This window comes from Oratosquilla oratoria, chromosome 9 (genome assembly GCF_046742065.1).
Source record: "Oratosquilla oratoria isolate Oo_2021 chromosome 9, ASM4674206v1, whole genome shotgun sequence".
NCBI classification, from domain to species: domain Eukaryota; kingdom Metazoa; phylum Arthropoda; class Malacostraca; order Stomatopoda; family Squillidae; genus Oratosquilla; species Oratosquilla oratoria.
This window is the reverse complement of record NC_134785.1, coordinates 59744408-59754407: the sequence shown is the minus strand read 5'-3', so window position 1 is coordinate 59754407 and position 10000 is coordinate 59744408.

Sequence of the window (10000 nt, the reverse complement as noted above, 5' to 3'; positions counted from 1 at the left end):
GAACGGGGGAGAAGACAGGATGGGGGAGGGGGTAGGGGAGGGGGAGGGGGAGGGGAGGGGGAGGGGGGAATCTGTTCCAATGCTGGGCACCCGCTGACTCCAATTGGAGGCTTTGGCAGGACGGGTGTCGGATTCGGGAATGCAATGGAGGGGGAGGACGAAGAGGAGGAGGAAGAGGAGGAGGAGAAGGAGGAAGAGGGGAAGGTGGGAGAGAAGAGGGGAGAAGAGAGCAAAGGATAAAGAAAGACAAAACGTGGGAGATGAGGAGGTTAAGATAGAAAGTCTTGTATCCTCATGACGATTAAATGAGTAAATAAATAAAATAAATAAATAAATAAATAAATAAACAAGAAAAAGGAAGCCACAGATATTATTTGTAGAAATGGAGGAAGTAGGGCCAGAAATTTTGGAGTCAAAAAAAAAAAAAAAAAAAAAAAAGGAAGAAGAGGAAGAAGAGAGAAAAGATGGAGGGATAGTAGAGGGTTATTTTCGTTGGAGTGTGGGGGGGGAGGTCGTCGTAGCTCCAAACCCAAACTAGTCTCTGCTGCTGCTGCTGCTGCTGCTGCTGCTGCTGGGGGGTTGGGTCACCCCGTAACAATAGGTAGGCGGACACAATGCGGAGGGCAGGGAGGGAGGGAGGGAGGGAGGGAAGGAGAGGGTTAGGAGGGAGGAGGGAGAGAGGGGGTTAGGGGGGAGGGAGAGGGTTAGGAGGGAGGGAGGGAGGGAGGGTTAGGGTTACGAGGGAGGGAGGGAGGGAGGGTTAGGGTTAGGAGGGAGGGAGAGGGCTAGAAGGTGGGAGGGAAGGAGGGAGAGGGTTAGGACGGGGAGAGAGGGAGGGAGGTAGGGAGGGATGGAAGAGTTGTTGCTGTTCTTATGATCTGTAATTTACCAGCACTTCTATTCTTGTGGACAATCTCGAGCCGAAGGAGGGAGGAGGGAGGAGGTAGGTAGGCAGGGGTGACAAAGGAGGAAGGGAAGTAGGGAGGCAGAAGTGAGTGAGAAGAGAGATAGAAAGGAAAGGAAAGGGGAGATGAGGGAAGGAAGGAAGGAAGGGAGGGAGGTGGAGGGAGGAAGGACGAAAGGGAGGGAGAGAGGGAGGTAGGAAGGGAGAGTGGAAGGATGGAGGGGAAGGAGAGAGGGAGGGAAGGAGGAAGGAAGTCTGGAAGGAAGGAAGGAAGGGAGGGAGGGAGGAGGGATGGAGGTGAGGGAGAGAGTGAGAGGGTGGAAGGGAGGAAGGACGGAAAGGAGGGAGGGAGGAGGGATGGAGGTGAGGGAGAGAGTGAGAGGGTGGAAGGGAGGAAGGACGGAAAGGAGGACGAAAGGGATGAAGAAAGGGAGGAGGGGAGGAAGGAAGAGATGAATGAATGGAGGAGTGACGAAAGGGAGGGAGAGAGGAAAGAAGCGATGAAAAGAGGAAGGAGGGAGGAAGGAAGCGGGGGAGAAAGGAAGGAAGAGGGAGAGAGATAGCGAGAGGGTAGGAGGAAGCGAGGAAAGGGAATGGGGGGGAGGGAGGAACTGGATGGGGGTTAAGAACTGATCTACAAAAAGGAAGGTTAAGCTGCCGAAACGAGTTTAGGTGTCGTAATGGATTCCGCGATGACCGAGTTGGTCGGCTTAAGCGAAGAGGAAAATGACACCCGATGGCACTCGGGGTATATATATTCTTTAGTACCTAACGGCTTCTCTAGAAATGTACAAAATAGTCGCGTGTGAGCCAGAAGGATTCTTTGTTTATATCTAGGACTTAGGTTCTAAGCGCTGCAAAAAAAAAAAATGTATATATGCGTGCGTGTGCATCTGCGTGTGTGTGTGTGTGTGTGTGTGTGTGTGTGTGTGTGTGTGTGTGTGTGTGTGTGTGTGTGTGTGTGTGTGTGTGTGTGTGTGTGTGTGTGTGTGTGTGTGTGTGTGTGTATGCGCAGTAATAAATCGGCGGTAGCTGTAGGTTCGAAAAAGGCTCCTTGTTTCAGGTAACGTAATGGGAACCAACATGCCACTGTGACACAACAAGGAAGTGAGAGCGTTCATCCAAGAGACCCCATTACAGGACCTCCGGACTAACCCGTCGGAGACGGAACAGCCTATGTCCCTCACCACGGGAGCTTAGTGGATAGTTAGCATTGGTTATCCACGAACGGGGGGCGGTGGGGTGGGTCATCAGCACCCCCTCCCCCTTAGCTGACTAAAATCACCTGACGTCATCCAGAAAACACATTGGCCGACCTCGCGTTTGGGTCAGATGTCAGAGAGCGAGGGCGAAGAGGAGGAGGAGGAGGAGGAGGAGGAGTGGGAGGAGGATGAGGACGAGGAGAGAGAATAGAAGGATAAAGAAAAGAAGGAGCAGAAAGAAGAGGAAGACGAAGAGGAGGAGGAGGAGGAGGAGGAGGAGAGAATAGTGGGATGAAGAAAAAGAATAGCAGGGGAAGTAGAAAGAGAAAGAATAAGAGGACAAGGAGGAAGAGGAGGAGGAGGAGGAGGAAAGAGGAGAATATAGAAGAATAAAGAAAAGGAGGAAGAGAAGCAAGGGAAGAAGAAATGAAAAGAGTAGGAAGAAGAAGAGGAGAGGAAAAGAAGACAGAATACAGAGATATAGAAGAGGAGGGGGAAGAGTAAGATTAGGATTAGGAGTAGGAAAAGAAACACGAGTAATAAGAGAAAGAGGAGGAGGAGGAGGAGGAGGAAGAGGGAGATGAGGAGGAAAAGGAAGAGGAGGAGAAGGAAGAGGAGGAGGAGGAGGAAGAGGAGAAGAAAGAGGAGAAGGAAGCGGAGGAGGAGGGGGAAAATCAGGAGGAGAAGGAATAGAATGAGGAGGAGGACAAGGAAGACGATGAGGGGGAAGAGGAGTACTGTAGGAGAATGAGGAAGAAGAGGAGGAGGAGGAGGAGGAGGAGGCTATAGGTTGACAAATGAAAGAATTCAGAAAACGGAGCGCCTCTGACTGACTGTGGCACCGGCTCTGAGGAGGCACCAACCGACCGGGAGGGGGGAGAGGGGGTGGGGGGGCTGCTAAGGTCGTGGGTGTGAGGCACCCATCGGCGTGAACAGGTGGTGGGGGGAGAGGGGGAAGGGCGCCAAGACCCCATTCCGCCGCGTCCTTCCTTTATGGGGCCCGAAAGTAGGCTTTAAAAAAAAAATCTGCTGAGGCTGCGATGGTCTTTAGAGGAGGAAGTGGGGGGGGGGAGGAGGAGTAGGAGGAGGAGGAGGAGGAGGAGGAGGAGGGGGAGGAGGAGTAGGAGGAGGAGGAGGAAGTGGTGATAGTAGTGGAGATGTTAGCGATGGTGGAGGAGGAGGAGGAGGTGGTAGAGGTGGTGATAGTGGTGGAGATGTTAGTGATGGTGGAGGAGGAGGTAGTGGTGGTGATTGTGGTGGAGATGTTACTGATGGTGGAGATGATAGTGGTAGTGGTGGTGGTCGTAGTGGTGGTATTGGTGATGGTGGTGGTAGTGGAGGTGGTGGTGGAAGGGAAGGATTGGGAGGAAAAGAAGGAGGAAGAGGAGGAGGATGGGAAAATGGGGTAAGAGGGAAAGAGGAAGAAGAGGAAGAGGAGTTGGATTTGGTGGTAATGGTGGTGAAGAGAAAGGAGAGGAGGAGGAGAAGGAGGGTAAAGAGAAGGAGGAGTAGAAAGAAGAGAGCGAAGAGGAGGAAGAAAGCAAAAAAGAACAACAGGAGGAGGAGGAGGAGAAGGAGGAGGAGGAGGAGGAGGTAGGTGGAGGAGGAGGAAGAGAGGGAGGAGGAGGGAAGGATAGAAGGAGGAGAAGGAGGAAGAGGGAGGAGAGGAGAAGAGGAGAAGGAAAAGGAAAGGAAAAAGGGGAGGAGAAGAGGTGAGGGGCGTAGAGGAGGGAGGTAGTGGAAGGAGCAGGACCAGGGGGAGGAGGAAGAGAAGGTAAAGGAGGAAGAGAGGAGGAGTAGGAGGAACAGAAAGAGGAAAACGAGGAGAGGAGAAAAGGTGAGGGACATAGAGCAGACAGAAGAACAGGAGGAGGAGGAGGAGAAGGAAGAAGAAGAGGAGGAGACAAGGTGAGGGGGCGTAGAGGAGGAAGGACAAGGAGGAGCAGGAGGAGGAAGAGGAAGGAAGAAGGGGCAGGAGGAAGAGTAGGAGTAGGAGGAAGAGTAGGATGAAGGGGTAGGAGGAGTAGGAGGAACAGAAAGAGGAAAATGAGGAGTAGGAAGGAGAGGACATGAGAGGAAGGGAGGGTAGGGAAAAGGGGAGGAGAAGAGGTGAGGGGCGTAGAGGAGGAAGGACAAGGAGGAGCAGAAGGAGGAGGAGAAGGAAGAGAAGGGATAGGAGGAAGAGAAGGAGTAGGAGGAAGAGTGGGATGAAGGGTAGGAGGAGTAGAGGAACAGAAAGAGGAAAAAGAGGAGAGGGAGGGAGAGGACAGGAGAGGAAGGAAGGGTAGGGAGAAGGGGAGGAGACAAGGTGAGGGGCGTAGAGGAGGAAGGACAAGGAGGAGCAGGAGTAGGAGGGGGAGGAAAAGAAGGGGTAGGAGGAACATTAGGAGTAGGAGGAAGAGTAGGAGGAGTAGGATGAAGGGTAGGAGGAGTAGGAGGAAGAGTAGGAGGAGTAGGATGAAGGGTAGGAGGAGTAGGAGGAACAGAAAGAGGAAAATGAGGAGAAGGAGGGAGAGGACAGGAGAGGAAGGGAGGGTAGGGAAAAGGGGAGGAGACAAGGTGAGGGGCGTAGAGGAGGAAGGAGAAGGAGCAGGAGGAGGAGGGGAGGAAGAGAAGGGATAGGAGGAAGAGTAGGAGTAGTAGGAGGAAGAGTAGGAGGAGTAGGAGGAAGAGTGGGAGTAGGAGGAAAAGAAGGAGGAGTAGGAGGAAGAATTGGAGTAGGAAGAGTAGCAGGAGTAGGAGGAGTAAGAGGAAGAAGAAGGAGGAGTAGAAGGAAGAGAAGAAGGAGTAGAAGAAAGAGAAGAAGGAGTAGGAGGAGTAGGAGCGAGAGGAAAGGAGAGGAGACAGTAGGTAGAGGAGGAGTGCATTCCTGAACTGAAATTCTTTGTCACTAAAACTGCGAATATGTACAGGTAGTTCGAGCAAAGTTCGAAGTACATAGTTCGAGTTCGTTTCCCGGGCGAAGCGGGGCGAGGCCAGGTGGGAGGTCAGGAATCTCCCCCCCTCCCTCTCCCCCTCCTCCCCCCCATCCCACGTCCCTTCCTACTCTGCTGTGTATGAGCTCATCTTTCTGAAACTGAAAGATGAAGATGACGAGTCTGTTCGCGTTACTTTGTACCTTGAAAAAGTCTTTGTAGAAGAAGACGTTGAGTTTCTTTTTTTTCAGTTCCCTGTGGTGGTTTGAACTTATGACAATCACGTGTTCATGTGAACTTTGATTCACATGCATATTATAATAATGATAATGATGATGATGATGATAATAATAGTAATAATGATAATAATAGTAATAATAATAATAATAATAATAATAATAATTATAATAACAATAATAATAATAATGATAATAATGATGATGACGATGACAAACTTAATAAAATGAATAAATGAATAAATAGAAAAAAAAAGTCAGCCGCAGGCACCGCAACCGATGGCCGGACACCGTCCTTAGCCGCATGCAGCCCGATAATGAAGGGCGGCCACAACAACAACAACAACAACAACAACAACAAGAAAAGAAGAAGAAGAAGAAGAAGAAGAAGAAGAAGAAGAAGAAGAAGAAGAAGAAGAAGAAGAAGAAGAAGAAGAAGAAGAAGACGAAGACCAAGAAGAAGAAGAAGAAGAAGAAGAGGAAGAGTGAAAGTAAGAAGAAGAGTGAAAGTAAGAAGAAGAAGAAGAAGAGAAGAGAAGAAGAAGAAGAAGAAGAAGAAGAAGAAGAAGAAGAAGAAGAAGAAGAAGAAGAAGAAGAAGAAGAAGAAGAAGAAGAAGAAGAAGAAGAAGAAGAAGAAGAAGAAGAAGAAGAAGAAGAAGAAGAAGAAGAAGAAGAAGAGTACCGTATCCCGCCTTCCAGACGCTCCGAGAGACGTTCTCGCGCTGGGAGACCCCGACGAAGGACAAGTACAAGTAGATTCCAGCCCAGAGGTCCATTACCAGTAGACCGCAGCATCCGGCCTCTCCCCCTCCTCCTCCTCCTCCTCCTCCTCGTACCCCACCTCCTGCTCTTCCCAATGTCTCCTCCCTCCCTCCCACCTCCATTCCTTTCTCTCCCGCAAAGTGGCCACTGGCTCAATGCGCTTGACACTCTCTCTCTTAGGCTGTCACTCGCCTCTCTCCAGCCCAGTCCTCCTCCTCCTCCTCCTCTTCCCCCTCCTCTTCTTACTCACCCTCCTCCTCCTAATCCTCTTCCTCTTACTCCCCTCTTCCTACTTCTACTTCTCTCACTCCCTCTCCTCCTCTTCTTTTAAGTCCTCCTCATTTTGTTCCTCTTCCTATTGGTAATGTTCCATCTCCTCCTCTTCTTATTGCCCCTCCTCCTCCTCTTCTTCTTCTTACTCCTCCCTGTTCTTTCCCTTCCCCGACTCTCTTACTTTCTACTATCCCACTTCCTCCTCCTCCTCCTCCTCTTCCTCCTTTTACTCCACCATTACCAGAATCAGTTTCTCTACCTTTCCCTATTCCATTTTTTCCTCCTCCTCTTCCTCCCCCTCTTCTTCTTCTTCTTACTCGTCTTTCTTCCTCTCTTCTTCTTGTTCCTTCTCCTCATCCCCCTCTTCTTCCTCCTTCTCCTCTTCTTCCTCCCCTCTTCTTCTTCTTCTTCTTCTTTTTCTTCTTCTTCCCCCTTCTCCTCTCCTTCTTCTTCCTCCCCTCTTCTTCTTCTTCCATCTTCTCTTCCTCCCCTTTTCTTCTCCTCCCTCCTCCTCTTCCTCCCACTCTTCTTAACTCCTCCTCCTCCTCCTCCTCCTCTCCCTCTTCTTCCTCCTCCTCCTCCTCTTCGTCTCCCTCCTCCCTCTGTTCTTCCCCCTTCTTCCTTCTCCTCCTCCCCTCTTCTTTTTCTTCTTCTTCCTTTTCATCCTCCTCTCCCTCCTCTTCGTCTCCCTCCTCCCCTTATTCTTCCCCCTTTTCCTTCTGCTCCTCCCATCTTCTTCTTCTTTCTCCTCCTCATTCTCTCCCTGCTCCCCGTGTGTTCTTCCTTCTCCCCCCCTCTTGTTCTTCTTCTTCCTCCTCCTCCTCTCCTTCCTGCTCCAGAGGACCCCCTGGGGACCTTCCCCCCCCCCCGGGCCCCCTGCCGGAAACCTCTGGCATGTCCTCCTTCTCTCCTCGGACTCTTCTTCTTCTTCTTCTTCTTCTTCCTTCTTCCTCATTCCTCTCTCATTCTCACTCACCATCATCATCACCATCATCACCAACATCACCATAGTCGCCATCATGACCACCACCACCACCACTGTCACCATGACAGTCACCATCGTCATCACCACCACTATCATCATCATCTTCACCATCACCATAATTTTCACTATTTCATCATCCTCGTCTTCCTTCCTTCTCCTCTTCCTCCCCTCTTCTTCTTCTTCTTCTACCTCCTCCTCGTCTTCTTTCTTCTTCTTCCTCCTCCTCTTCCTCTCCTTCTTCTTTCTCTTCCTCCTCTCCTTCTTCTTCCTCCTCCACGGACACATCGCTTCCCTCGCAGTCCCCTCGGTTTCTCCGAGTGAGCTTACATGCAGCCACCCTTTCCATTCCATACAGCTCTTGGCATGAACTGTGGGCGTCTCCTCCATCGATTTTTTTTTTTTTTTTTTTTTTTTTTGCGGAGACAACCCTATAATTGGAAACAATTTCATGGAAGCGTACCGCATACCCTCATACTATGAGGCGACATTCACGAATTATGCTGGTAACCGGCTTAGACCGAGTCTCACAGTAGTCTCAGCTCTTTGATACAAAGTCATTCTAGCAACACCTCACGATTCTTAATCAGTCTGCATAAGTATCAACAACGCCATATATACTCTAGAATCTAGAGTATCTTGAGTCTAGAATACTCTGGATGAGCAATTCCATAACATTGTAAGTCCATACCAATCCTTTGAAGGACTTTCTGACATGACCTACCACTGTCATATACTACACCACAGAGATATATGTTAAGGTTTCCAAGACCTCAATATCCTCGCCACACGCATGGACAGACTCGACTGTGTCATCCAGTGAGACCCTTCTAATGCCTGGACGTCCTGGTCTTGGTCCAGGAAATCTGGAGACTAAGCATTGTCGAGGGTTGCAACCAGCAGCTTCAACGACTCCGTGAGGAGAACGATGCATCATCGGCAAAGACAAGGTCAGTGACCTTAGTCACGGATAGGTCACATCTCTATTATAACCACGAAAGCTAGTTAGATGGATAGTACGTTTGTTGTTCTGTAATACCAATTTTATTTCTGAACGGATATTTACCAAATTTGGTGCACAAGTCCACATGCACCCCAGAATCATGTGTAAACAAAGAGACTCCGGTATAATGCTCCTTCTGGGGTAATATCTGCCCGGTATCTGGTTGGCAACCGGACAGTACCAGGTACCTACACTCGTACTACACCATGCACGCTCATCTGAAGGTCCACATGACGGGTCCCTGAATGAGGGTCCCCTGGACCGAGACCCCACGGTCCTCCCGAGTTGAATAAAATCGTCTGGCGACAGACGGAACCGAATTGAGGTGACGTGGCCGTGATGAAGGGGCCGCCGACTCGATCGAGGGGAAAAAGTATGCGAACAATATGTCTAATGTGATTAGTAGAGCGAAATGCAATCAAGGAAGTATATAATCAAGATGTAATTAAAGAATATTCAGAGGACGTAAAGAATAGATAAGAAAAGATGCGAAATAAGGACGCTGGTGTGCGTGTGCGTGTGCGTGTGCGTGTTTGTGCGTGTGCGTGTGTATGATCCACAATAAACGAATGTAATAAGAGAAAAGGAGGATAATTGATATTAGAAAACGAGGACTTTGGGATAAAAACGGTGGAGGAGAAGGGGAAATGCGGGAAAAGATGGAGGTTATGAAGAAGGAGGGGGGAGGGAGGTTTGTGGAGGGGGAGGGGGAGGAGGAAGAGGAGGAGGGGAGGAGGTGCGGTCGACCCAACACAGTCTTGGTAAGAATGATGTTTATGAGTGGGAGGAAAGGGATTCGGAGAAGAGGGGAGGAGAGGGGAGAAGATGACAGGAGAGGAGAGGAGAGAAGTGGAGAGGGGAGAAGAGGAGAAGGGAGAAGAGGAGAGGGGAGAAGAGGAGAGGGGAGAAGAGGAGAAGGGAGAAGAGGAGAGGGGAGAAGAGGAGAGGAGAGGAGAGGGAAGAAGATGAGAGGAGAGGGGAGAAGAGGAGAGGAGAGGGGAGGAGAGGAGAGAAGAGGAGAGGAGAGGAAAGAAGAAGGGAGGAGAGGAGAGGGGAGAAGAGGAGAGGGGGAGAGGGGAGAAGAGAGGAAAGGAGAGGAGAGAGGAGAAGAGGAAAGGAGAGGAGAGGAGAGGAGAGGAAAGGGGAGGGGAGAAGAGGGAAGGGGAGAAGAGGATAGGGGGAAGAGGAGAGGGGAGAAGAGGAGAGGAGAGGAGAGGAGAGGAGAGGGGAGAAGAGGAGAGGAGAGGAGAGGAGAGGAGAGGAGAGAAGAGGAGGGGAGAGAGGGGGGAGAAGAGGAGAGGAGAGGAAAGGAAAGGAGAGGGGAGAAAAGAGAGGAGAGGAGAGGAGAGGAGAGGGGAGAAAAAGAGGAGAGGAGAGGGGAGAAAAAGAGGAGAGGAGAGGAGAGGGGAGAAAAAGAGGAGAGGAGAGGAGAGGAGAGGAGAGGAGAGGGGAGAAAAAGAGGAGAGGACAGGGGGAGAAGAGAGGATAGGAGAGGGGAGAAGAGGATAGAGAGGAGAGGGGAGAAGAGGAAAGGAGAGGAGAGGGGAGGGGAGAAGAGGAGAGGGGAGAAGAGGAGAGGGGAGAAGATGAGAGGAGAGAAGAGGAGAGGAGAGGAGAGGCGAGGGGAGGAGAGGAGAGAGGAGAAGAGGAGAGGAGAGGGGAGAAGAGGGAAGAAGAGGAGAGGAGAGGAGAGGGGAGGAGAGGGGTGGAAAGGAATGTGGAG